Source organism: Prionailurus viverrinus, chromosome B1, assembly GCF_022837055.1.
Source record: "Prionailurus viverrinus isolate Anna chromosome B1, UM_Priviv_1.0, whole genome shotgun sequence".
In the NCBI taxonomy this organism is placed as follows: domain Eukaryota; kingdom Metazoa; phylum Chordata; class Mammalia; order Carnivora; family Felidae; genus Prionailurus; species Prionailurus viverrinus.
The window spans coordinates 193,155,950-193,183,079 of NC_062564.1; positions in this window are offsets into that span (position 1 = coordinate 193,155,950).

Consider the following 27,130-nt stretch of genomic DNA (forward strand, 5'->3'; position numbering starts at 1 on the left):
GAGTCTCTAAAGCAAGTCGGTGAGCAAGATGGAGTCTTACAGACTGTGAGGGAACAGTCTGTAATCATCCCATCAGTCCCATCATCTGGGACTGTAATCAGTCCCATCATCTCTGCCAATTCTACTGGTTAGAAGCAAGTCCCAGCTGCCACCATCCTCCAGAGGAGGAGGTTGTACGAGGTCATGACACGGGGCGACAGGGGCATTGGGGGTCCCTTTCTATCTGTTTGCCATACTAGATTAAGTTGCAAATATGGGTATTTAGCCTAGGTGGGCCTTAAAGACAAAACAGCCCAGTGCTTCCCCAGCCTAAACTAAACCTACAAAGGTATGGGGTTGAAAAACAAAAACAACAAAAAGGAACATCCCTGCTGCCCTCTCCAAGTGCTCAGAATCATCGTTTCTGGGAGGTGGAGTCCAAGCAATCGTGGTTAAAAAACAAAACAAAACAATCCATAGTGATTCAAAGGTGATGCAAAAGCACTAATGTTGTCTAAATACCGCCTTTTAGAGCCGAGACACTTGGGCTGAGAGTAGCGTAGTGACTAACCCCAAATCACACAGGACATCAGAGCACAGCCAAGCCTAGACCTCAGGAATTCTTAATTTCATTCCGTGCTTTTTCTGTTATACCGTGCTGCCTTCTTAATTTGGAATTTGTGAGCTAAGCTTCTTCACAAGCTGTGGGGGGAAGAAATCTTCAGTAGCAAACTACTTGCTTTCAGTGGTGGGTCAGAGCTGGTTCACACTGGCTCGTGGCATTTCTTACCAGCTCCTGGTTTCGGTGATTTCACGGTGGTAGCTCGAAACTCGCCATGCTGGAAACAGTTACACCAGGGGAATTGGCAAATGCTGTGAGTCTGGCTTCCCAGCACCCCTTCTACTTGGATAGCAGGCCCACCTTTATCAGCACGCCACTGGCTATTTAAATTTGAAAAATGCTGAATGCATTTTTACAATCGACGTTGTATGATTATGTCTCCTCTTGGCCAGAATGCAAATAGAGTTAAGAAAATTAAAGGTATGAATGATAATGCAGCACAATCTTCCTTCTTAGCCTCCCACCATATTAATGAATGTTCAGTGGGAGACTGAATGAACCCTTTGTTCATTTCTGTCTTCGAAGTTCGTGTGGACTGTTGGGCTCGCTACACAGGTTGTTCATTTATCCTCAGAGCAGAGATCACCGTCCATTTTTCTCCCATTTCCAGTCAGTATTTCTTGCCCCACAGTCTTTATCCTACTGACTCTGTAAGATATGACATTGATTGAATTCTAGGCACATCTCTGCATTCCAGATTCCTGACAGAGAAGCAGGTGGGACCCTTTACCTGTTTCTCTGGGCACAGTCTTTCTATGTCAGGGAGAAGAAAGCCAGGATGCTGTTTACAGAAAACAAAATCTGTTGGGTTGACAGAGTGAAGTTTTCCACCTACTTCTGCCCTGAGGGGGCCTTGAGGAAGTGTTTCTGTCAGTTCTGTTTCACAGCTATGAAGTGTCACTTTGAGCTTTGATTTCATGGGGTCTCCAGGCCTGAAGCCCCAGGACTGGGCGGAAAGCAGGACCGTCTCTGAAAACAGTTCTGAAGAATTTTCCCTTGATGTGAGAGGCTTGCTCATTCTGTGGCTTGCCAGCGCTTTTGACTCCAAATTGTGAACCACGAACTTCGTATAGATCTTTCTCCTTCCCCCTCCTACTTATTGATCTTCAACTGCTGTGCTCTTCTCTCTTTGTCTTTGAGGGAAGTCAGTATGGAGAAAGAGTCAGCATGGTTTAACTGAAAAAGCACAGGTTTGATGTTAGACAGACCTGCATGGCTCTGCCACTTACCAGGTGCATGACCCCAGGGCCAGTTTGCTCTCTGAGCCTCAGTCTTGGAAAATGAAGCCAATAATACCTGTTCTTCAGGGTTGTTTCTGTTGGGAGGATAAATGAAAATTACATGTAAAAAGATGAGCTCTGGGCCTGGCACACTGCAAGAACAGTGAGTGGTAGTTCCCTCTAGTGGATATGTCCTGTAATAGCAATAGCGAATATTCATTACTATTTGCAATTTTTATGAATATTCACTACTCTTCAATTTACATGCATTTATTTCATTTTATCTTCACGACAATTTTCTGTAATTTGGGAGATTAAATTTAATCTCTTCAATGAGGCTTTTATTGATAATTTACTCTAAGATTATCCTACCTACCCATCATGACATCCCAATGCCTTAGTATATATATTTTTTGCAGCACTTACCGTTATCCAGAATTATATTATTTATCTGTTACATACTTATTGTCAGTGTCTATCTGTTAACACATAAGCTCAAATGAGAGAAGCAGCTTTTTTTTTTTTATTTTTTATTTCAGTTGTACTTCCAGTGCCTGGCATGTAACAGATAAATACTTCTTGACTGAATGAGGGTAGCACTATTACTATCTTTATTTAGCCTCAGGAAGAAATACAAACTTAGATATGTTCAACGAATAGTCCTAAGTTAGGGAGCTAGTAACAAGTGGAAGAAACCTGTGTTGGAATTCGTTTTGTTGGACTCTAGGAATCTGTGCACTTGATTATCACCCTACTCAGGCTTGAGTTCCACGGGTGAAGTTTTTAGGGAGAGTCCATGTGTTTCTTGAAGTCTTTAGTAAGCTACATTATAGATCCAGCACTGTCTTAATGAATATGAGATTTAAAAAAAAAACAAGCTTAACTCCAAGATCTTTATTTTGAAAGAACTTACATTCTGGGAAAATAAAGTGCACCTCATAAAATGGAGAATAACTCAAGAATATGCTTGATCAAGTGCTCAGGTTGAAGAGGAGAGTAAGTGGCTGTCCTCCTTTTGGTACAAAAGCCAAAGTTGTTTTTGTTTCTAAGTCCTTTCAAGTCATTTGTTCATTTATCCAGCAAACATTAAATACCTACTGATTGCCATGCACTATACTTGTTATACACTTTGAGTATACAGAGGCATAAGTGATGGTCCTCCACTCTCAAGGATCTCGTGATTCATGGGCAACACAGACATATGCATTATAACTATGCTGCAATATATTAGGTATAATTATAAAGATTTCCGTAGGACATCAGGTACCACAGGCAGAAGAGATAGGGTGGCTAGTAGCCGGGGACCAGTTGATGAAGTGCCATTTTTGCAGCATTAGGGACTTTTGGCTTTGTGCTCTAGGTGAGTGCTTCCTTTTTTTTATATAATGTTTATTTATTTTTGAGAGAAAGACAGAGACAGAGAGCGAGAGAGAATGTGAGCAAGAGAGGGGCAGAGAGGGAGACAGAGGATCCCAAGTGGGATCTATGCTGACAGCAGAGAGCCCAATGTGGGGCTCAAACTCACAAATCATGAGATCGTGACCTGAACTGAAGTCGGACCCTTAACCAACTGAGCTGTCTAGGCACCCCATCTAGGTTGGTGCTTCTTAAGTGGAGGTGATTTTCACCCTTCTAGGAGACAATGTTTTGGGACAATTTTGATTGTTTTAACTCAGGGGTGCTACCAACATCTAGTAGCGCAGGGATGTGGCTGAGCTCCTGCAGGGCAAGGACAGCTGACCACAACAAAGAATTTTCTGGCTCCAAATGTCAATAGTTGTGGGGTTGAGAAATCCTGCTTTTAGAAAGGAAGGTAGGTTGTTGCAGGGCCTTAAATGAGTGAGTGGCACATTCTGCGTTAGACAATCTACATGGAGGGTAAATTGGAAGGTGCTAAGGCTTGAGACAAGAGGTTAGATTCCTGCAGTAGGACAGCGAATGTCTGGACTAGAGTCTTTGTAGTGGGAGAGAAGAAAGGAGTTTGAAGATTTAGTGATTGGATGTGAGTGGTCAAATTTCTGCCTTGTCTGCTCCAGCCATTACCTGAAGTCAACCCAATAATAAGAATAGATACTGGCCAGAAGCAATGACATTGATGCAAGCAAGCAGGTTTGAACTACACATGGGTCATCTAGGCAGAGATATCCAGCATGCACTGAGTACACAAATCTGAATCTTAGGAAACACGATTTTGGAGTCATCAGCTTAGAGTAGTGGATGAAAGCCAAAAAGCAAATTAGCTCATCCAGGCAGAATGTGCAAAATGAAAACAGCAGCAGGTCCAGAATATTACTCTCAGAAATACATGCAATAAAGGGGCAAATAGAAAGAGAAGAACCCTTGAAAGAGATCAAGGGGCAATATTCTGAGAGGTGGAGGGTTAGGGGTAGGGGTGTCATGGAAGCTTAGGGAAGAGAGGGTTGCATGAGGAAATGAAGGCTCCGCAGAGTCCAATGTTGCTGACAGTTCCTAAGACAAGGATTGAAAAGAATTTATTGCGTTTGGTAATTCAGGAAACATGGGTGACTTTGAAGAAGGCATTCCATTAATTTGATGGTAGCAGAAGCTAAATTGCAGTGGGTTGAGTAGTGAATGGAAATGATAGAAGTGCAGGTAAGAGAGAGTGCTCTTTCTAGAAGTTTGGTAGTGTAGGGAAAGAGAAGGATGTAAAGTTAAAGGGTGGTGCAGACAACTTACATCAATTTGGTCATCCCCAACACCTCGGCTCCTTTTGGTTAATAACAGTAGCCACCAAAATGTTGCTGTGTGTGAGGGTGATCACTATTCTCTTACATTCTTATTGCCAGCTTATAATGAAAGCAATGGTTAGACCAAATTTGGACACACTTACAAGTATTTATTCACCAAACATATATTATCCAGCAGGCAAGACAATACATTCAAATGTCTGAAAATCACATGAACTCTCAACCTTCTGAACTTCTCAGTGATGACCTTCACTTTGATGAAAGGTTCATGGGATGCTTACTCAGCAGTATTCCAGAGGTATAATTCTATTGCCCTCTGCTTATTATCAGGGAACCAAACATTCTCTAACCCAGTGGGTGGACACTGTTAGGAATCAGGTCTCTGAACCATTTCTTTTTTATTTTTTAAATTCTTTTTTAATGTTTATTTATTTTTGAGAGAGAAAGAGAGAGAGAGAGAGAGAGAGCAAGCAGGGGAGGGACAGAGAGAGAGGGAGACACAGAATCCAAAGACAGGCTCCAGACTCTGAGCTGGCTATCAGTACAGAGCCTGAGGCAGGGTTCAAGCTCATGAACTGTGAGATCATGACCTCAGCCCAAGTTGGACACTTCACCGACTGAGCCACCAGGTGCCCCTCTGCACCATTTCTAAAAGTAGAGGTTTGTGAGGGTCTCTCTCTTTAAAAAACAAACAAACAAGTGTTTTTTCATTTATTTATTTTGCGGGGTTGCGGGGAGAAAGAGCAGGGGAGGGGCAGAGAAAAAAGGAGAGAGAGAGAATCCCAAGCAGGCTCTGTGCTGAGCCTGATGCAGGGCTTGATCTCATGGACAGTGAGATCATGACCTAAGCTGAAATCAGGAGTCACACCCTCAACTGAGCCACTCAGGTGCCTCTGGGAGGGTCTTGCCCTCTATTCAGGAATGGGTCGTGTACTGGATTGAATAGTGTTCCCCCAAACTCAAGTCTACTCAGAACCTCAGGGTGTGACCTTATTTGGAAATGTGCCTTTACATTTACTACTACATTGTAGTTAGCTGAAGTCATACTGGATTAGAGTGGACTGGTGTTCCTTCAGTGACTCTTGTCCACATAAGAAGGCCATGTGAAGATAGGGAGACACAAGGGAGAAGGATATTAAAGGTGGAAGCAGAATCTGCAGTGATGCAACTACAAGACAAAGAACACCGAGGATTGCAGGGAATGACTAGAAGCTAGGAAAAAGTAAGAAAGAATTCTTCTCTATGGACTTTAGAGGGAGCATGTCTCTGCTGCCATCTTGGTTTCTGATTTTCAGTCTCCATAACTGTACTCTGTGGTCCTTTATTATGGCAACCTTAGCAAAGTAATATAGTTGGGAGTGTCTCTAAAATAGTTAAGCCAACTCACACATCTTCATGAACACCATAAATTTCACCAATGAGGGTCCATTTCTAATATCCATGATATTAACAAACCACTAATGAGTGATAGCTCATTTCTGACCTTCATTATGTTGATTATCAAAGCATCTGGTGTTAACTGAGATAGGGTAACGGAAGTGCTTATACAGGAGCGTCCTCCAGAGTGTGAGCTTCCTGTCAGCATACTACTGCATTTTCGCTAAGCACACGTGTTGTGCTGCATTTTCTATGCTGAAGTTTTCTTGTTATAAAATTTATTTATTTATTTTGAGAGATGCAGAGAAAGTCCAAGTAGGGGAAGGGGAGAGAGAGAGAGAGAGAGGGAGAGAGAATCTTAAGCAGGTACTGCATTGTCAGTGCAGAGCCTGACATGGGGCTCGAACTCATGAAACTGTGAGATCAGGACCTGAACTGAAATCAACAGTTGGACATTTAATGGACCGAACCACCCAGGCACCCCTATACTGGAGTATTTTAAGTTGCAGAAACCACTGGCAAAGGAGATCTGTATTCTAGAATGAGCAAGGTGTGGGCTTAGAGAGGAAATTTCAGGGGTGGAAAGACCTTCAGGGTTCAGAAGAAACTGACAGCAGTAACTGGTATCACCCTCAAACTTTTCCAATTAGTGGAATCACCAGGAGCCTCTTAATGTGTCTTTCTTTTTTTCACTTTTGCTGGAAAATCATCTTCCTTTTCCCTTTTCAATTCAGTTACACATTCTAAAAGATCATAGCCACAACTGATATAATATATGGAGTCAAATTATCCCAGTTTGCCTGGACCTTTCCCAGATTTAGCACTGAAATTCCCACATCTTGGGAACCTCCCCAGTCCCAGGCTAATCAGGACAGTTGGTCGCTATTTCCGTATTTGCTTGAACAGAATTCCCTGCCTCTTTTCTGTCCTACTTTCCATATTTTTAAATTAATAAATAAGATCTTATTAGTTCCTGTCTCCTGAACCAGGGCAGTTTAGTGGTGTTGGGCCCAGGAGAAGTAAGGGTGGGAAGGGGGAGAGTTACCATGTGAGGACATACTGGCAACTAGACAGCCATGATTCTGTCCTGTGGTTTGCTGTTGCATGTAAGTAACAGGTGAGCTTTTGAAAACGTCCCAAAGTCATAGCAGGATGGGGGCCATTGATCGGTTTAATCAGTTTGCTGAATTCCTTACTCTTAGGTCTAAGTTAAAGGACACTGGTTAGAAATTCTTACAATCTGTAATATAGATACATTGATCTATAAACAGATAGGTACCAGGTGAATATAAAAAATTTGCATGTTAGAGTTTTGTTTTCCCTTGGCAGGTATCTTCTCTTGCCCCTGAGTGTTTCAAGAGCAGAGAGGTAATTTATTTCTTCCTTCCTTCCTTCCTTCCTGCCTCCCTCCCTCCCTCCCTCCCTTCCCTTCCTCCCTCCCTCCCTCTCTTTCTTTCTTTCTTTCTTTCTTTCTTGTATTTATTTATTTTTGAGAGAGAGAGAGAGAGAGAGAAAGAAAGAGAAAGAGAGACAGAGAGAGACAGAGTGCGAGCAGGGTAGGGGCAGAGAGAGAGGGAGACACAGAATCTGAAGCAGGTTCCAGGCTCTGAGCTGTCAGCACAGAGCCCAACGTGGGGCTCTAACCCACGAACTATGAGATCATGACCTGAGCCAAAGTTGGATGCTTAACCGATTAAGCCACGCAGGCACCCCGGTAATTTCTAATTTGTATTGAATTTAGCTACTTGGAAAGCAATTGATGACCAGGCAGTAGGACAAAAGACTTTCGAGCAGCCAAAGAGGAGACACCCATTAAATATAGTAAATTCATGGAACTTAAGTGATTGAAGAACGCTTTAGGCCCTCATTCTTTGTCTATAGATTGTTGTTTTACACAAAATTTAAAGATACATGTTATCTCTTTTTAGGCTCTCAGAGATTTGGAAGTGGGCAGCGTGGATGCTGCTAGAAGGCAGTCAGTGGAAGGTAGAGGTGCCCACACCACCCAAGAGCACAAAGGAGACAGAAAAATTGTTATGCACAGTCACAGAATACACAGTGGTTTGGAGGCACATAATGCTATACCGCTTGATACTGAGAGTGTCATGGTGGTAACAATAAGGACGATATTGATCATACAGAAATACAGCACTGACAAGGAGATTCTCATTGAGAAGCAGAAGGCCAGGCCCTGACAAGCTCATGCTGTGAGGTGTCTCCGAGTCAGCTAACTGGTCTTCCCCTGATGGTGCTCTGCCTCCGTGCCTTTTCCCCCTCAAACTTCAGTGGCACCTCCAAATGAACTGATGTGAGTATTGGAGAAGATAGGAGTGGAGCAACTGAGAAAATGGAGTAAAACAATCTCTTAAGTAATTTAGGTACCGACTGTGATCTATAGCAACTAAACCATAGAGGAGAACAAGAATGGCAGGACAACATTAATGCTTTCCAATTTGGAATGTAATAATTTGTGGGTTTTATGACATTTGGAAGCAAGGATGCAGCTGTATCACCAAACTTATTTGGGCAGGAGCATGTGTGACATGATTTGGCCAAGAGCCCTAGGCAAACTACAATAACAGTTTAGAGATATGGATTAAACTGTGGATCTCACTATGTGCAATAATTTCCCCAAAGCCTGATGTCTCATCTGATGGCACTCAACGGGGGCTTTAGAAATCCATGGAGTTGTCGAATGAGGTGGGCACAACTCCAGGCTTTTGGGAGTTTCTCACCAGTTCCCAACCTTTGAACCCTTTCATATCTTCATGATTTTTCCACTTTTGATCCCTCCTCTGTGATATCTTCCTCCACTTTCCATCTGGAAAAGTCTTACTCAACATTAGGACACAGTTCCCATGTCTCTTCTAAGCCTTTTCCAAGTTGGCTTGTAATTTATCTGTGTGCATATCTGTCCCTTTCACTAGATCAGGGTCCGACACATTTTTTTTTTTTTTTTTTTTTGGAAAGCGACAGATAGTAAATATTTTAGCTTTTTGGTTTATCTGGTCTCTGTTGCACCTACTCCACTGTGCCATTGTAGTGCATAAGCAGCTGTAGAGAATACATAGATGAATGGGTGTGGATGTTTTCCAATAAAACTGTATTTATGGACACTGAAGTTTGAATTTCATGTAATTTTCATACATCACAAAATATACTTTTAGAATTTCTTTTAATGTTTATTTATTTTTGAGGGAGGGAGGGAGGGAGAGAGAGAGAGAGAGAGAGAGAGAATCTGAAGCAGACTCCAGGCTCTGAGCTGTCAGCACAGAGCCCGACAAGGGGCTTGAACTCACCAATGGTGAGATCATGACCTGAGCTGAAGTCGGACACCCAACTGACTGAGCCACCCAGGCCCCCCCCCCCCACTTTTTTATATATTTTTAAAAATCACTTAAAAATGTAAAAATCATTCTTAACCTGCAGGGCATCCAAAAACAGGCAGCAGAGGTTTTGGCGAACAAGTTCTGGTTTGCTGTGCTAGTTTTCTATTGCCGTGTAACAAGTACTACAACCTTAGCAGCTGAAAACCATACACATTTATTGTTTCAGTTTGTGTGGGTCAGGAGGTTAGGTACAACTTAGCTGGATCCTCTACTCGGAGTCTTAAAAGGTTACAGTCAATGTTTTGGCAAGGCTGTGTTTTTCATGTGGGGACTTGATTACTTCTGGGCCCATTTAGGTTATTGGCTGAATTCTTTTCCTATGGCTGTATGACTGGGATCCTCGACTTTTTTCCTGACAATCAGCTGTAGTTCCTTGCTATGTGGGCTTCCTGAACATGGCTCTGTAATTCCTCAAATGAGCAAGATGGTGTCTTATAAAATGTAACCTAATTATAGGGAGTGACACCCCAACACCTTTGCCTATTGTATTGATTAGAAGCAAGTCACGGGTCTTGCCTGCACTCAGGCAGGAGATTGTACAAGGTCATGAATATCAGAAGGTGGGAATCATGGGCACTATCACCTTAGGGTATGGCTATTACACCAACCCCTACACTAGATGATGAGTTTTGGAGACAGCAACTGTGGAGGTGACTATAAATCATTTTGATATCCTCAGCATTAGCCCAAGGTCCAGCACATAATGGGTGTCAGTAAATGTTTATTGCAAGAATGAATGGATGGTTGCTTATACACAACCAAAATGGTAGCATAGAATTCTTGTAATTCAAGGCTGTTGATAACACTAAGACATGTTTATGAGAAATAGGGTTTTAAGCAGAAAGCTCAATTTGGCTGACATTCTTGGATTTGGATTTATAGTTAGATCAGGTTCATCAGGTATCAAAAGAACTTTCCATGTGATGAGTAATTAGTTATTCAAACCACATTCCAGTCAATCAGCATAAAAAGAAGACTGAAATAGAGGAATCATTTTAAAGCTCTAAGCATGGTGCTGGTATAATGAAAAATTTCCAGAAACATTTTTCCAAGACCTAGCAAAGGTAGCTTCTCTGGTGTTTATTTCCCTGAATAAATGTAGCTAAAAATAAGGTGAATTTTTATTTAAACAAAGGCTACATACTTTAAGCAATAATAGGAAGTAAGTAAGAGGTAGAATGTGAAGTCAAAAGGCACCCCCCCAAAAGATATATATATATATATATATATATATATATATACACACACTCAAGTAGGTTTCTATGGAGTGAACTTGACTGTGGGCAAAAGCCTCCAAACTGCAAAACTTTCCCCAAAGCCACAGTTACTGAAGATTTTTTAATTGAAACACATGGCATCGCAATCTTCACACCTGTTTCATCTGCCAACTTTTATCAAACACCTATGTCTATTGCCATCTATTGCGATTTCTGTTGCATTATCTATCTAATTACCTATCTATCTCTTCAACTTCTGTTTTATGGTTCACCTGATTATTTCCTTTCCCATTCGGAGAAGGATTTGGGGTAAAAGTTCCTTTTTATGTGGTTTATTTTGCGTCCTGAATGGAACAGATGGTTTCTCTAAATGCACATCTGGTCATGGACTATAAAAGAGCTCAAACTGGGCTTTGCCAATGGAAAGCAAGACTTGGCTTCCCTTTGCTTTTGGGGAAATATCCTCTTTTACTGTGATTAAGAAAAATCTTCTTGGGGCGCCTGGGTGGCTCATCAGTTGGGTGTCCGACTTTGGCTCAGGTCATGATCTCACAGCTCCCCACTTGGGTTCTGTGTTGACAGCTCAGAGCCTGGAACCTGCTTCAGATTCTGTGTCTCCCTCTCTCTCTGCCCCTCCCCTGCTCATGCTCTGTCTCTCTCTCTCCTTCAAAAATAAATAAACATTAAAAACACTAACAAAGAAAGAAAAAGAAAAATCTTCTCTTGATAACCAAGTCATAAAAGTCAGAGCCTCACTGTTTAGATTCAAATAGCCCAATGACTTTCTGTTAGCTTTGACACAAGTTGCTTTGTGTCGCAATGTTGCCAATTCTGCCCTTAGCATCACCTTCCCAACCCACCCAGTGCCAAGGAGGGAGGGTTAGAGATCTGGGTTACAGCTTGGCTTCTGATCTTGGCCACTTCATTTCTCTAGGCCTGTCCCCACATCTGTTGAGATGACTGAACTAGGTCATCTTTAAATCTTCTTCAAACTCAAACTCTAGAATTCAAGGGTTATCATCAAAATTTATACACAAATTTGCTGAGTGTTGATAATGTCTAGATTTGGCTTTGTTCATTTTGGAAAATTAATCGATTATTTTTGCCTTAATAAAATGTATGTGCAACTAAATTATGACTTTATTAATGAAATTCATACAGGGAAAATACCTTTGTTATTATACACCTCTAACTCTTCATCTCCTAACCAAGCACACCAAAACAAGTGTGTTTTTAAGGAAGTTTTTGATAAAATAATGTTGCTTGGAGAATCTCATTGTTATATAATAGTAAACCAGATTGTCCCATGTTGGGCACTGGGCATACAAATGTGGATAAAACATGCACTCTTCCTAACTTAAATCCATCCTCCACATGGCTTTTGATGTGGATGAAACAGGTAAGATGCTTCGTGTCACTTTGAAACTCTTCAATGTTGTCCTTGGTTTTATCTATTTACTCAACAGACATTTATTGTGTGTTTACCATATACCAGACATTGGGCTTGACACGGGGCTACAGAATGAACAAGACAGACATGGTGCTTACATTTCTAGAGGGAGAATTCAGGTAATAAATAAGCAAAGAGCAATAAACTAGATTTTTTTTTCAGATTGCTGTAAGTGCTTGAAAGGAATAGAGTAATTAATATGTGAGATAGCTAATCTTGGTCCAGCTTTACCAATGTGATCAGGACATCCTTACTGGAAAGGTGCCATTTAAACTGACCATTGAGGGGCACCTGGGTGGCTCACTGGGTTAAGTGTCTGACTTCCACTCAGGTCATGATCTCTCAGTTCGTGGGTTTGAGCCCTGTGGGCTCTGTGCTGACAGCTCAGAGCCTGGAACCTGCTTCGGATTCTGTGTCTCCCTCTTTCTTTGCCCCTCCTCCACTCATACTCTGTCTTTCTCTGTCTCTCAAAACTGAATAAATATTATACAATTTTTTTTAACTGACCACTGAATGATGAGAAGGAGGAGACAGAGGATATGCTTAGGCTTTTAGATGTAAAAAGGTCAAAGTGAGAAATCCCTAGATATGTTTAAAGGGGAAAAAAATAGAGAAAGCAACAGAAGCCAATTTCTAAAGCATGGTGAGCAAGAAGGAGAGTAATGTGAGAAAAGTCGGACAGGTAGGCAGGGGCCAGATCATGTAAGGACTTATAGACTGAGGTACTTTCCCCCTAAATGTGATGGGAAGCCATTGTAAGGCTTAAGTGGGTAATGGCACAGCCTACACTGTTCTGAAGGATTATTCTGGCAGCTCTTAGGGTCATAGTTGTATATACACATTGGCTGGAGTAGGGACAAGGGACAGGTTAGGAAGCATGGAAGCAGGGAGAGATGGCTGAGGTAGAACAGGAAGAGATTTTGGTGGTTTGGATTTAGGGTGTGGAGGTAGATAGGCATGGGTAGATTTGATATATCTTTTGTAAATAGAGTTGACAGGACTTGTTGATGTAATGGACGAAGGAACTGAAAGAAAAGAAAAACAATCGAGGACAATTCCAAGTGTGTAGTTTGAAGAATGGTAGATATTGGTATCATTTACAGAGCTGGAGAAGACCAGGGAGAATAGAGGTTTAGGAGACTAAGAGGAATCAAAGAATTCTGGTGGACATGATACATTTGAGATCTCTTTAGCCAATGCAAATGAAGATGTGAAGTTAGTGGTTGGATATATAAGAGAAGAAGATAAATCTGGGGCTTGGGAGAACAGAAATGGTATTATTATCTGGGGGCTGGTTGATGATCATTTAAGAAGAAAGAGAAGATAAATAAGAGGAGAAGGGCCTTGGACAGAGACCTGGAACACACAAACATTTTTGGTCCCAAGTGGCAGAAAACAAGTTAAAACAGCTTGAGCAAATAAGGAAAAAAGGGAATTTATCAGAAAGATTCCAGAGATATTTTAAGCAATGGGAAATAAGAACTGGAAAGGAGCTTCCGTGGATTCCAGACATCTCTTTTTTTCCCCAGCTGATTCTTTGCTGGGCCCATTTGCTTTATTCTTTTCATCCCAAGGACAGCTCTTTAGGCTTCTCTCTGTGCATGGCCACCACATAGCTTTTACATTCAAATCTTTATTCAAGAGAACAATTTGGATTTATCGGTGGATTCTTATATCAAGTCCAAATTTACCAGACAGGATCTGATTGGCCCAACTTTGCTCACATGGGCACCATACTCCGATCAACTATGCCCAGGAGGGTCATGTGATAGAAACATGACTGCTAGAAGCTTAATCCTTTGGGTGAAGGCCACTTTTCACAGAAAGGAGGTTCCTGTCATTTGGGTATTTACTTCATCACCACCTGGGCCATACCTTCTTGCTTATTTCAATTTTGTACATGTATCACTTGCAGTTCTAGTAGCTTCCCTCATACTCTGTGCTGATTCATGCTTCTCATCATTACTTTGAGCTGTTGCCTCTGACAGAAATGCCAAGGCCTATCTTTCTTTGTCTGTTTGTCTTAGTCTGCTGAGGCTACCATAACAAAATGGCATAGACTGGGTGGCTTAAACTACAGAACTGTATCTCTCACAGTTCTAGAGGCTGGAAAATCCAAGGTCAGGGTGCTGGCATAGTTGGTTTCTGGTGAAGACTCTCTTCCTGGTTTTCAGACAGCCTCCTTCTCACTGAATCCTCATATTGTGGGGACAGAGAGCGAGAAAGCTCCGGTGTCTCTTCCTATAAGGGCACTAATCCCACTGTAAGGGCCCCACCCTCATGACCTCATGTAATCCTAACTATCCCAAATCCCCATCCACAAATATCATCACACTGGGGGTTAGGGTTTCAACATATGAATTTGGGGTGGGGGACATAATTCAGTCCATAGCACTGCCTAACTTTTCCCCGTTCAGATTCCCTGATACTTCCTCTAGGAAATGTTTCTAGATTCTCCATGAGGCCAAGGGCTCAGCTACTGTTCTTTCAGATTGAAAGTGCCTGGGACACATATGGATCTGAACATTTACATTATTATGTTCAAGCCCCTTGTTTACAACCTGCCTCTCCTCAGGCAGGATCTGTGTTGGATTTGTTACTAAGTTTCCAGCTTCTGGCACACAGTAGGCTTTTATAGGGCTGGTAGAGCTTGAGAAAAAACTAGTTGAGGAGACAAGACAAAACCAATGGATAGATGATAATACAGTCTGACCAGTGCAATGGTAGGTTCAAGGTGCACAGAGGAAAGATTATTAATTCCAGCACCTGGGGAGGGGAAAGATAATTTTGCAGGGGCTGTGACTTCAGAGCTGGAATTTGGAGGGTGTTTAGGAATTGGTCCGTAAGACATTGGTGTGAGTGTATGTGTGTGTGTGTGGGGGGATGCTGTGATGAGGATAGGAAAGCCATTTTAGTACTTCGTGTGGTATTGAAACCTAAAGAGGGATATGTCACTATCCCTGCCATTGAGAGGTGCATTTTAATTAGGTAGGTGGGAGTGAACTGAATCAAAAAGCAGGGCTGCTAGATCTAAGTGCAGAATTCTTTGCCATTTGCTGATAAGAAAGCCAGCCGGTAATGCCTCCAGTGATTTGTAACAGAGAAACAAATGCATCTGTAAAACGTTCAGTAAGAGGACTCCCTCGGCCTCTTCCCCCTGCCTGCGTGAGAAGGCCTAGGAAGGCCTGGGCAGAGAAAGGGAGGGTCAGCCAGAGAAGGGTAGACTAAAAAGAGAAGAATCTATGGACAGGAAATGCCTGTTCTTATATTTTTTTGACCATTGTGTGCCATCTGGTAATAGTACTTTATTTATAAAATACTGGTGGTGATAACATCCCTGACCAACATTGTTATAACTGGGCTTATGATTTATACCACAGGCCATGTAGAGCACATCATACCTATTGTGGCACATAATCTTCAGAATACCTAACTGTATGTGGTGGGCACTACCTAGAGAAAATCCTCATTTTCCACCTGAGGAAAATGAGGCACAGCTAAGGACAAAGGAATTGTGATTCTATTCACCACTAGGGCTGGGTGGCTTCTGCTTATCTTTCAGGGTCTCTGTTCACAAGTGATTCCTCAGAGGGGCCTACTGTCACCACTTAGTCTTAAGTCATTGCCCTCAGGGCTCTCTCAGAGCAACCTTTGCGCTAGGGCTTTGTATTAGTTCTCTATTGTTGTGTAACAAAGTGCCAGCAAACTTGCTTAGGGCAACACACATTTATTATCTCGTAGTTTCTGTAGGTCAGAGCCAGTTGCCCAATGGAGCCTACTATTTAGTAGGTGCTCAGTAAATGTGTGCTGAGGGAATGAAAGGTTTGTTCAGGGTCACACTGCTAGTCAGCAAGGCATCCTATCTTTCCACTATAGCCATTCCTGCCCAAGAGCATAAAAGGAAGAAGATGAAATATTGTGTAGGAAGGAACCATTTTGCTGCTTGATCAAAGTTATTGGAGACTATTTTTACCAAGATTGTTAAGTTAAAATGTGACCTACTTGGCAGAACTTTGTTACCTGGAGTGTGGGGTGTTGACTTTGATATCCACTAACTGATGTAATGACTTGTCTTCAGCTTCATTTTCTGTTTGTCACCATCATAATTGAAAGAGCTCAAACAGTCCCTTCTAGGATTCGAAAAAAAAAATGGAGGAAAATGCTATTGTTTTCATCCTCATATAAACTTTTAGCCTTGAAAGATATGAAAGCCAGTTAGACTTTGATAAAGAAATACCTACCATGGTCTAGTGGAAAATGTCAGATGGAGTAGACTTGACCGCTAGTTTTAACCATAGCTCTGTGAACTTAGGAAAAGTTCTTAACCTCTCTGGACCTTAATGTGCTCATTTAAAATTCATCCTACAAGGCAGGGTTGTCATGAGTTTTAAGGGAGGTTATGTGGGTGAACTTGCTGATGTTTTCTAGGCTCTAAAAAAATGTTTACCTTCCTTTCTCATTGTAGACTGTGGAAGAATAAAATAACTTTAAAATAATGAGACCGTGAGATGTGCAGAGAGAGCAGGAGCTGTTAACTGCCACTTCCCAGTCCTGGGTTAAGGAGAAATGTGCCCTCCAGTTCTGCTTTAGGCATGGAGAGGAAAGGATGGCCTGAGAAATATCTACCCTCCAAACACGGGGAGTGGGTTACCACTGAGAGGACAGCAGTCCTCCGTTTAGCCAAATTGCCATAGTTGTTCTCTGAGGCATTCTGGAAGCAAGTAGGAAGATCACTCTGTAGCAGAGACCACGGGACCACAGCAGGCTGAACGAGGATGCCCCACTTTTACTACTTCTTCTCTGTTGAACAGCTTGGAGGAGGGTGCCTGCCTGGCAGGATCCAGGTTGAAAGATGAGCTTCTGTTTTGTTCTCTTTGTTTTCTCTTTCTGTTTCAAGCAGGTAATTGAGACTTCACTTTCTCTTGCTCCCAGGGAAAAGTGCTTTGAAGTTGACTGAAGGAAGCATGTTATTTCGGCTTTGGCTTTCAGTGATCTCACCAGGAAACAGGGAGAGAAGTGAGTGCCTTTGGGAGCAGGGAGGCCGAAACTCTAAGAGGAGAGGAGAAGTTGGCCCAGGACGAGGAAGGGACAGGCGTTGGTGATTTTTGTAAACAGGGAGGACCCATGTCTTCACAGTCCCTGGAGTTGGCAGGACCCCAGAGGAGGGAGACCATGAGGGACACAAAGGTTAGATTTGAGGTCCCAGAGCTTCCAGGTCCAACCAATCTCAATGACCAAACCTGGCATGAGAAGCAGATGCTCTTGGTGTTCTGCCCGCATCTCCAGACCTCATCCCTTCTGTGTGTTCCTGTGGATTTTCAACTTCGAGTATGTATACCTCTTTGCCATAGATGTTCCTCAAACGTGCCAGGGAATTAACACCTGTGGGAGGATCTCTCTTCCAGTGACTCCAGGGAGCTGAAGTATAAATGCCTCAGCTCCCTCGCCCCTTAGGATAACTTTGAAGAATGTATTTCGTGATGTTTTCCATAATTTCCCCCATGGAATCAAGCTGCCATTGCCCAATCATCGAATTGCTGTCTTTCCTTCCCTGCCTCACCTCCTCCCTCTCATATCAGTTGTGCCTGCACCTCCCAAACAAACTGCTTGCTCTCAAGTCCTTATCTCAAAGTCAGCTTCTGGAGAACCCCAAATAAAGCATCAAGGAAGCAATAGAGGGCCCCTCCCCTCATGGAACCATGGCAAAGACATTGAACGCACCAGCAGTGACCAGTATAGATCAGAGACCAGAGGAGTCTTCCTGAATTTTCTGCTGTGACACAGATCTCAGCACCTTTAAATGTCTCAGGGGTGAGTAGCGTATAGCAGTCAGGGGTCCCCCACCTGAGTGACTGCTAGAAGAAGCTGTGAAAGACCAAAATGGGTGAAGATGATAGAGTGTGCTGTCTAAACCTACTTATCTTACTATCTGCTTATCTTTATCTTTTGTTGTCTCTGACCTATTTTACAACTTTGTAAGTGGCAGAAAACTGATGCTAGGGAAAGGACTATTGTCTATAGGAATGCAAATTAGTCATGTCTGGTGGGATGCCATTGCTTATTGCTATATGGACAGATCTGTTTTGAATTTTTTTTTAAATTTTTTTTAACGTTTATTTATTTTTGAGACAGAGAGAGACAGAGCATGAACGGGGGAGGGGCAGAGAGAGAGGGAGACACAGAATCGGAAACAGGCTCCAGGCTCTGAGCTGTCAGCACAGAGCCCGACGCGGGGCTCGAACTCACGGACCGCGAGATCATGACCTGAGCTGAAGTCAGCCGCTTAACCGACTGAGCCACCCAGGCGCCCCTGGACAGATCTGTTTTGTGTCCATTTGCAAATTCACTTCGGCATTCCTTACCTGCCTAAATAGGTGTGGTTCTTTGAACTCCTCTAACATTTTCCAGGTTCTCTCATTCTTGAGTGAGTCATATAAAATTTTTGACACATGTTCATGTTATATTTGTATGAAAGTCATGATTGTACCTTTTGAAAAAGTTATCCTTTAGCATGACTAAGGTGAAAGCTGCCCCCAGCCTGGTGAGATGGGGGCAGAGTCAGATTTAAGGAGGCCTCTGGCAGGATGCACAGGAGCTCAGTAACATTGGTTGTTGCCTTCAGGGAGGGAAACTCTGTGATTCAGGAGTGAGGTGGAGGGGGAATTTTTGTTCCTTTTGAATTTGGAATTATTACGTATTCAAATGAGTAAAAAGTATGAAGAAAAAGCTAAATAATTAAAATTAAATTGAATTACAATGAAACTTTAAAAATTAAATTAATAAAAAACCTTACCAAGACCTAAAAAAAGTTTAGTGTCTCCAGTGGCCCCTCTGGGTCATGAGTTTGGCGTGGAGGGAGAGTGGATAAGTCTTTACTTACATTGGCTGTTAAGGTTTCTTTTGTGGAAACTTTTTGGGGGTATTACAAGTGTTGAAAGAAAGAGAGGAAAAAAATAAAAGAGAGAGAGAGAGATTAATCCACATATCTGGACAAAGATAATCTCTGCTGTTGTGCATGTGTGTAGCCGATTGGAATTCTCCACGAATTCAGGTGTGCCCCAAACAGTTATGTTGGTTTTTCTAAATCATTTTTCCATGTTCATTTTTCTAAGAAGTAACACATAAAAATGGCGCAAAATTCAAAAAGCACACAAGTTATAAAGTGAAAAGGAAGGCATTTCAGTATGTAACAGTTTTTTATTTAAAAAAAATCATGCAATTTTGTTTGATTCCTAGTGTGACTGTGCTTGTTTTAGAATAACCATAATGTTCATCTCCTCATGTGGCTAGAAAAGTGGCTTCTCTGGGGAGTGCCACTGTGCCCATCTTGTATTCTCACCCCTCCTGGCCCAGAGCCCCACAGATCAGAGGCTCTGTCCCTTCTCCATCTGCTGAGCATGGTCTGACCTCTTCTCTGAATGTTTATTATTTTACCTTTGCAGGGAACTAAGTGAAATAGTGACAGTCATGTAGGCCTTGTGAGCTGAGTGGAAAGAAAAAAAAAGTGTTAATTTTATTGCAGTTGAACCAAATAACAATATATATATATATTTTTTTTGGTCAAGGTTTAATAGTTGAATAGCTTATGCAGTAGTAGGTTTACATCCATGTTCTGACGATAAAACCAAATCTAATTCTAGGTTCAACTAATTACTTGTCGAATGCTTTAGAAATGTAATGTGCTTATACAAAAGCTTAACAACATAGTGTGGTGTTATTTTGGAGTTTGTTGTCTTATGGGTAGGGATTCCAATTATCCTTTTGACTAATTGGATAAAATAAAGTAATAACATTGATTTTTATTATAGGATGTTAAATGCCAGCTGAAAACGGCATGATACTTCAACTAAAATGGCACACATAGGTTGGATTTTTCTCAATTCTTATTGACATGGAAAGGCAGTTGAAGTGTTTACCAGATTCTGGGGCTTGAGTTTTAATCTAGAATACTCATAATTCGCCTTTGTTTCTAAGTTTTTTATCCAAATAGCTACACCTGAAATTGTAGAGTTCTCTGTAATTGCATCTATAGTTCTTACCTCTGGGTAACAGCATCAGTTTTAAGTGTTTTTGAAAAATAATTTATTCATCGAAACAGGTAGCTAAAGTTATACCTGTAGTTAGACTTCATACATACACATATATTTATTTCGTTTAACATTTTGTGTAAGTCTTCACAGATTCAGAAATTATAACAAACCTGTGTCTAAGTCCCCATTTATCTGGAAAATTGGGATATTGCTAGCTGCCTCAAAGATTAGTTGAAAGGATGAGATGACATATCTATGTAATATGCTTAGAATATTGCCTGGCAAAAAATAAGTGCTTCATGAATGTGATAATAATAATAGTAATTATTAGTGGTAGCAGTATAATTTTAGTTGTACTGGTTGAAAGATCAGGGCAACAGAAGACTTTTAGAAGAAGCTGATATGGAAGTTGAATTTTTTTTTAAAGTTTATTTATTTTAGAGAGAGAATAAGAGTGAGTTGGGGAGGGCCAGAGAGAGAGGGAGAGAATCCCAAGCAGGCTCCCCACTGCCAGCTCAGAGCCTGATGTGGGGCTTGAACTCAGGAATCGTGAGATCATGACCTGAGCTGAAATCAAGAGTCAAACTCTTAAACAACTGAGCCATCCAGACACCCTGGAAGCTAAATTTTGAAGCCGGAGAAAGAAGAGAAAAGGGGTAAATGAAGAAGAAAAAAGGCACAGAAGGGCAAAAACCAGCAGCAAGTTCCAGTGGTATATGTGGGGAATTGGAAAATGGAAGGAGCAGAGGCAGGTAAGACCAAGAATGGGCTCAGCTAATGCATTTGAAACTTATTCTACAAATAAAAATTTATCCCGAAAACCAAGCCATTAGCAATAAATGAGATAATCAGGTATTCATTAGCAGTTATCCTGAAGAAGTAATAAAGCAGGTGCCCAAAGATATGCTTTCAAGAATGATTAAATAAAGTGCTACCGATATATCAAAAATTTAGAAACCACCTAAACATTCAGCAATGGAGAATATATATATTAATATATATATTAAATAGTTTGTGCCAGGGGCACCTGGGTGGCTCAGTTGGTTAAGCCTCTGACTGTTGGTTTCTGCTCAGGTCATGATCTCACAGGTTTGTGAGTTACAGCCTCGCATTGGCTCTGGGCTGTCAGCATGGAGTTTGCTTGGGATTCTCTCTCTCCTTCTCTCTCTCCCTCTGCCCCTCCCCTACTCTTGCTGTCTCTGTCTCTCTCAAATAAATAAATAAACTTAAAAAAAAGCTGTGCCAACGTCACAATGATGTTTATGTGCTTTTATCTGTTAGCCTGGCAAGTTGTGCATATCCTGTCGAGTAAAAAAACCAAACAGGCTTTAAAATAGCTATGGTATTGTTTTATAAAAATACACACATATAGAAGTGTTGGTATGCTGGGAAGAATCTGGAAGGATATACATGGGAATGTTAATAGTAGTTATCGCTACGTTGTGGAATTCTGGGTGATTTAGAGGTTTCATGATTTTAATTTTTCTTATCTATTTTTCCCAGTCATTTTATAATGAATACGAATTAATGACTTGATTGAAATAGCAAAAGGGAAGGAAAGTGGTTATATTGTGTCATACTAATGTTGTTCATAAATTAAGGGCAGAACTCTTTTGTGCAAGAGAGAACAATTTCATAAGTGGTGCTGGAGAAAGCAGATTGCAGGGAGTGGGAGGCGAGGAAACGCAGAGTCAGCATAACTGCCTGGAACTGAAGAAATGAAAGGAAACTCCATAGTATCTAGAGGAAGTCGTGGTTAAGGGAGGATTTTGAGAAGGTGAGGCAGAGCCCTGACCTGCGTACATTTATTCCCAGAACCCACTCGCTTCCCTTCCTTCCTTCCTTCCTTCCTTCCTTCCTTTTTCTTTCTTTCTTTCTTTCTTTCTTTCTTTCTTTCTTTCTTTCTTTCTAGTTTATTTATGTTGAGAGAGAGAGTAAGAACACGAGCAGGGGAGGGGTAGAGAAAGAAGGAGAGAGGGAGAGAATCCCAAGCAGGCTCTGAGCTGTCAGCATGGAGCCCCACATGGGGCTTGAACCCACAAACCGCGAGATCATGACATGAGCTGAAATCAAGTCGGATGCCCAACCGACTGAGCCACCCAGGTGCCCCATCGCCGTTTCCCTTTCTTGACAAATCTCCTTATCGAGACAGCACTCCTCAGGTGGTCTGCCACAGATTTTGCACTTTCTGGGAGACGGCCAAATTTTGGTCGAAGTGTCAATCCGTATTTTTGCTATAAGTGCATATATCATGGGAAGGTCTATCAGGTAGGAGTGGCGGTGACATTCCAACCTAAACAAATCCCAGTCTTGTGTTACCTCTGAATTTTTTATATTGACCGCAACAGCACTGCAAACACTAGCCTTGAATCGAGAGAATGGGTTCTGTTTGTGTCACTTATGAGCTTTATTTTAACATTGGGCGAATCCTGAAACTAAAAGAAACTATGGTTTCAGTTACAGGGAAACGAGTGAGTACAAGTGAAAATGTCTATCGTGAAAGGTAGTATGAGGTTTAAAAGCCACCATGTACGTGAAGGTGCTTAGGAAACACCAAATCTAATAACGTTTACAGAACACTGATACATATTAAGTGCTCCATGGTAAAATTCAAGTGACCTCCAGGAGCAGTGATTGTATGTGGTCCACTGGGCGTTACTGTTGCTAACCAGTATCTCCCCCTACCACACTATACAATAAGATTGCATGCATATGGCTTGTGTCTATTCATGTGTTTTGAGGTTTAAGTCATTGACTTGTCGATACGGGTCACAATTTATAGATCGATTAGACATTGGGTTCCAGGAACTGATTCAATGAGAGCTCGGGAGTGAATTTTACAGTGATTTTTCAGAAACTGAGGATTTTTTGTATCGCTGGCGTGTGGTTTTTTATGAGCTAGACTTTTTTTATGTTTACCCTTAAGAAGGGGGTGTTAGTGAATGATGATGTGTAGATTGGTTGTGACCATTGAAGGGTTAATGCTCATGCGGTGCTTCATATCCTGGAAAATGCTGTTTATTCCGTTACAACACATGGTTCCAGTCACCACCATCCCCAGGAGTGGTAAAGTGGTAGCCCTTTCTGATGCTTTGGGGTGACAGAAAGCAGGGAACGCCGTTATGACTTAGTGATTTCGGCAAGGGATATTTTGAAGTGCCCTGAAAGCAAATTTCCAGGCTCTTGTTAGAAAATTAAGAGAAAGCTTATGGAAAAGGCTCATTCCACAGTGCACCAGCGTCTTTGGATAACAGCCTTGACTTTTCCAGTGCTTTCATGTAATAAAACTACCACTTACATAAGCACTAACTATATGGCAAACACCATTTGAAATGCTTCACGTATATTAACCAACTTAATCTTTACAACAACCTTCTGACTTAGGATCTTTGCTTTGCCCTGTTTCAAATAATGTCACATACCAAATAGGGGACAGAGATGGGGCTTGAACCCAGTCAGTCTGGCTCTTGAGCCCGGACTTTTAATCATGATGCTGAGTTGTCTCTTAAATTTCATCTTCACAATTGACCCTTGAAATAGTCAAGACAGATTTTATTATCGTCATGTTTTGGGGTAAGAAACTCAAGTTTTGGTGATCGTAAGGGACACAACTCAATTAAAATCAGTATTCCAGGGTCTGCACTGGACCCTGATTAATTCTTTTGGTTGCCGGGAGACAGAAGCAAGTCAAAGAGCTTTATGCACACAATTCTAGGCTATACTATTCAGTTATTACCTCTTGTTGTAATCTTCCTGTGTCAAACGTTTCTGAGTCCCAGTGCTGCTCAGTGCAAGGGTGGGGGGCTGGTGACTGGGGAGAGGAACTTCAGTGGGATCTTGCTGAAGCCTATAGCTAAGGCCTTAGAGAGACTGGCCCTACAAGAGTAGGGAATATATAGCTGCTTTTAAAGGTTTTCTCTAGGGGCACCTGTGTGGCTCAGTTGGTTGAGTGTCTGCCTCTTGATTTCAGCCCACTTCGTGATCCAGGGTTGTGGGACTGAGCCCTGCATCAGGCTCTGCATTGACAGCACGGATCCTGATTGAGATTCTCTCTCTCTTTCTCTCTGTGTGCCCTCTCCCCCGCTTTCACACATACTCTCTGAAATGAAAAAAATAAAAATAAAGTTATTTCTTAGGATCATAAATTGTGAGCCCATGTTGGTGTCTGACTGGAACCTACATTTTGTCTTTCTGAGGATATATGCATGCAAGCCAGATTTCTAAACAAAGAGGCTTTTTAGCTAGGAAATTTGCAGATGTCATTTGCTTTCCTCTCTCACTGCAGATGTGAGGTCTATCTTTTAGGAGTGGACACGGGGCCCTTAGCATTCCCTGATGTCAAGGTCAATGGCACCTTTCTAGCAAGTCCTTTTGTGCCTAGGAGAAGAGAAATCACAGTGGTCTTATACCCCATTGTGGGTCTTTGGAGGATTTTCCATAACAGTCACAAGACTAGTAATTAATGGAGTCAGAACTGGTGCCCAGGGCTTTGGACCTCTCATCTGTTGTTGCTTCCAGGACCCCATAGTACCTCTATTAAACCTTTTGAAATGTATTTATTTAAAAACTTTACTGTTTCACCTTTCACATAGACTTTTTAAAAAATTTTTTAAAATATTTATTTATTTTTGAGAGAGAGAGAAAGACAGAGCATGAGCAGGGGAGGGGCAGAGAGAGGGGGAGACACAGAATCCGAAGCAGGCTCCAGGCTCTCAGCTGTCAGCACAGAGCCCGACGCGGGGCTCCAACTCACAAACCATGAGATCATGACCTGAGCCGAAGTCGGACGCTTAACTGACTGAGCCACACAGGTGCCTGGACTTTTTTTTTTTTTCAAGATTTATTTTTGAGAGAGAGAGCGCAAGTGGGGAAAAGGCAGAGAGAGAGGGGGATAGAAAATCCTAAGCAGGCTCCAGGCTCTGCACTGACAGCAGCAAACCTGATGCGGGGCTTGAACTCATAAGCCATGAGATCATGACCTGAGCCGAAGCTGGCTGCTCAACTGACTGAGCCAGCCAGGTGCCCCTTACTTTTTTTTTGTTTTTTTGTTTAAGTGGAATGACATTTTTTAAACTGACGTGCAGTACAATATTATATTAGTTTCAGGTGCACAACATAGTGATACAACATTCTATATACATTGCAAAGTGATCACCACAATAAATCTAATGATGAGAGAGAAAACTCTCTCAAAGCCTGAGATACAGGGGAAGGCATTTTAGATTTCTTTCTAAGTCAGCGTGACTATACATTAACTTTGTTCAAACCAAAAGCCTCATTCCTAGCCCACCGAGCATACATTGTGCACTTGCTTTGTGAATTAGTAGCCTGAAGGAAACCCATCTTGTCCTTAAGACATCCATCAATGCTCCTACTTTCCTGCGTTCTTTGACATTAAAACTTGTGCTTCCTGCTTATGTGCTAATCTATAATCTTTTGAGCTTTTACAAGGTTTAAGAAAGTATATAACCCTGTAAAAGCTGTTCATTCTCCGGAGCACATTTTACCCTGTGAAGTGTGTTTCCCGGGGCAGTGGTCCTAACTTGGGTTTGAATAAAACTCTCCTTCTTGCTTTTAGAGATTCTAAAAGGACACAAGCCATCATCTGTCACCATATAAAGTTGTTAAATGCAATTAACCATGCCATACATTGTATCCATATGTTTTGTTTATTTTATAGCTGGAAGTTTATACCTTTTCATCCCCTTCCCCTAAGTTGCCCATCTTCTTACGTCTGTTTCCTCTGGCAAGCATCAGATCGTTCTTTGTATTTATTTGTTTTGTTTTGTTTGTTCATTTGTTTTGTTTTTGAGATACTATATGTAAAGTGAAATCATACGGTATTTGTCTTTCCCCACCTGACCTATTTCACCTAACATAATACCTTCTAGGTTCATCCATGTGGTTGCAAATGGCAAGATTTCATTTTTCTTTATGGTCGAGGAATATATACCACCTTGAGAGAAATTGAAACATAGCTGACACACAATGTTATATTAGTTTCAGGTGCAGAACGTGGTGATTCAGGCATACAACATAGGGATCCAAACAACTCTATACATGATGCTGTGCTCACCTCAAGTGTAGCTACCCTCTGTCCCCATACAATGCTATTACAGTGCCATTGACTGTATTTCCTATGCTTTACCTTTTATCCCTATGACTTGTTCATTCCATAATCTCCCTACTCCTCCTCACTCATTTTGTCCATCTCCCCATCCCCTGAGAATAATTTTAGTTTAATTGCCGACAGTTCGTCTGTGCAATAGAGTCACCTCAGCTGTTTTGTCACCCTATAGCTTCTTGGTGTGTGGATTTGCTACTCTCAATAATTCCTCCCTCCCTCCCCCCACCAAGTTTCCTTGTAAAATAAAACCTATCTCATGAGGTTACTGTGAAGACTAATGAGTTATTACCTACAAAGCATAGTAAATGCTCAGTAAATACGAGCTCTTATTGTTGTTGGGATGGGGAAGAGAACGGGTATCTTTTGAGTATCTGCTGATATGGACTGGGCTGGGGGGCAATCAGCATTTGTTACACCACTGACTAGTCAGGACAGTCTTTTGAATTTGACACAACTGATATCTTTTAATTGGAACTGAGGAATCTGAAGCTTTGTCAGGTGATAGGTATTTACAGATGTCATGAAGGAAATCAAAATTTGTTACCCCAAAATATCCTTTTTGGCATAAGGATTATGTTAGGATGATTATTTTTGAGAAACAGAAGACACAAGAGAAGCTCTGAAAGCCAAGTAGAAGTTATCCTTTTGTAAGAGGCATCTACATTTTTAAGAAAAAATCTCCATCTTTAAAGGCGTCTTTGTTTTTGTACCAGGAAGAGAAGGGTGACTAAACCTGTAAAAACTTTTATCAATGGAGAAGGCAAGGATTTATTTTTATTTTTATTTTTTTAATTAAAAATTTTTTTGAGAATGAGGTTAGAGTGGGAGAGAGCCAAAGCATAAGAGACTTTTAAAAACTGAGAACAAACTGAGGGTTGATGGGGGTGGTGGGGGGGAGGGAAGGGTAGGTGATGGGCACTGAAGAGGGCATCTTTTGGGATGAGCTCTGGGTGTTGTATGGAAACCAATTTGACAATAAATTTCATATATTAAAATAATAATAATAAAAAA